This window comes from Corylus avellana, chromosome ca4, assembly GCF_901000735.1.
Source record: "Corylus avellana chromosome ca4, CavTom2PMs-1.0".
NCBI lineage: Eukaryota > Viridiplantae > Streptophyta > Magnoliopsida > Fagales > Betulaceae > Corylus > Corylus avellana.
This window is the reverse complement of record NC_081544.1, coordinates 10,036,207-10,038,683: the sequence shown is the minus strand read 5'-3', so window position 1 is coordinate 10,038,683 and position 2,477 is coordinate 10,036,207. Positions and strand designations below refer to the sequence as shown.

At 32.4% G+C, this 2,477-nt stretch overlaps 1 protein-coding gene across 1 annotated transcript in view; it reads left to right on the top strand.

The window, feature by feature from the left end:
• The window catches only part of LOC132178522 (7-deoxyloganetin glucosyltransferase-like), a 6,146-nt gene that overhangs the window by 1,933 nt on the left and 1,736 nt on the right, over positions 1-2,477 (top strand). The gene's annotated exons all lie outside the window — the stretch shown is intronic.

The window sequence follows — 2,477 nt, the reverse complement described above, 5'->3', positions numbered from 1 at the left end:
TGGAGATAGATAATGATGTTAAGAGAGATGAAGTTGAGAAGCTTGTGAGGGAGTTAATGGAGGGTGATAAAGGTAAAGAAATGAAGAGGAAGGTAATGGAGTGGAAGATAAAAGCCGAAGAGGCTGTCAAGCCTGGTGGTTCTTCTTACCAGAACTTGGACAAGTTGATTGCTGATGTTCTCCTTGCCGGAAATGTTTAAACGGAATTTGGATTAGGTGCTGTCAAAAAACTACAACATTTGTCTTGTAAGTTCTTTTAGAACTGTTTTTTGTTTTTGTTTTTACACCTAATCCAAATCGGTTTAAACCAAACAAAGAATTAGCAGCAAGTAATATTGCTTTAAACATGATGTGACTATTAAAATTATTATTAAATTTAAGATAATTTCAAAAATCACATCAGAAAGAAATTGGCTCGATCGTATCTGCTCTTCCCTTGTTATATGTCATTCTACATATTTATAAAAGTTTATCTCCATTCAATCATTCCATTTGTGTGATTTGATTAAACGAATTTTCTATTCTCTTATGTTATCATTGCTGTGTAGACAGCAATTTGGTAATTTGAATCTTTCGAGTCATGCTTTTGATAAAGGTAGTCAAGAGTTGCTTTTATACAGAGAAATTGGCCAAGACTATTAATTAATTAAATTCTTTTTCTCTGAGCTAATTACTTTTTCTCTCGATAGACAATTTAATTCTCTTTATGCACTCAAGTGCATAGTAATATATGGATTTATAATTTTGTCTAGAAATAAATCAAAATTGATAAGGAGTTGGCCAGTTACTTTAGAAATCCTATCTCTGAAAGATAATGTAACAGTGTCCTCTAATCTGGGAGAGGTGTTTCAAGCTAATAGTATTTAACTTAAATTGTCATTACAATCTTAATCATTAGGTGACATGCTATACTGATATTCAAGTTATTATTACAATATATAACTTCAATTATAATAATGTATCTTGGATCTTGGGTTTATTTCTTTATTTTTTATTTTTTATTTTTATAGTAGATCTTGGATCTTATTGGATCTTCTAAACAGAGCACCACATGGTTTAGATTGTAATAATAATTTAAGTTAGATACGTCGGCAAACGATACAGAATAATATATAGCGAAGCTGACAATTTATTGTGTGGGAGTTATGGAAACCACATGGGTAATAAAGGCTTGACTGCTTGAGTGTTTTTATTTTTTTATTTTTTTATTTTTATTTGGAAGAACTCAAAAAGTAAAGAATATGTTACGAGGCCGTAAGAGGAAGTTTATTCTTTCTACAAAAATTGTAGGGACACTTCTTCAAAAAAATAAAAAAAAAATTGGCTCAAAACTTTTTTATAGAGAAATGCTAAGCGTATTAATTTTTTTATTAAGAGATGGACACTAATTAGACGATGTAGAACTTATTTATTAATACCCGTACCATTTTTCTTTCTTAATTGTTTTAATCATCTTCAATAAATAAGCTCTACATCATTTTATAATAGTATACATCTCTTGATAAAAAATTTAGTATTCCTAGCGTTTCATTTTTTATAATATAGAGAGTAAAAGGATCTGATGAAAGTATATTCAATTCCCAATTGTAAGATGTTACCTTTTTAATCGATGACATTTTTTAAGCATGTTGATGTTTAGAAACAACATAAATTCTGTAATTTGAGAATCTACAACTTTTTTTAAAACCGTAAGAGATCTTAATCCCAACTAGACAACAACCACGCAAACATAACTCAAGCAAACACAAGAGACACTGTTGAGTCTTTTATTATCCGCAGTACCCAAATTTCCATTATCAACAACATTTTGGAGGCTATTTATTTGGTTCAAGGACTTGCTCAACCTTGGCTTAACTATACGCCACTAAATTTGCTGTGGATCAGATGTTGAGCCCCTTCAACCAGTCCTCGGACCACCTCACCGGCAGGTAAAATTTCCTCAATAAGCCCTACACCTTCGCCAGCATACAGCGCCATGCTTTCAATGTCACCTGTGGTCGTCAAATTTGGAACAGTACCCGCAAACTGCCAAATTTCTTTTCCTGATAAAAAAAAAAAAAAAAAACACCCTATATAAGCACAACTGATATATTCGCATATGTTACGATTCTAAGTGTTTTACATCATTTATGTACAATCTTAATATATCAGTTCGTCGAGTAAAAGTTCAAATGGGTCGTGGCTTCGCCATCGAGTCACAAAGATGATGACCAATAGGTTAGGAAAAATGTCTCAGTACAGTGTCAATATGAGCATAGTATTAAGTCATCGAATAGTAAGAGATGAGTGGAACCGACAAAAGTGAAATGGTCTGTATTGAATCAATCCATGAAAAGGAGCCAAAAAAAAAAAATTGTTAGATTCTCACCACGCCATGTATTGTTGAACGACCTATAACAGGCTGGTTGGCTTCATTCTCATGAAGAGGAAGGGATTTCCATTGATTGAAGAAAGGTGTTTGCAGGACACGTTGAGGT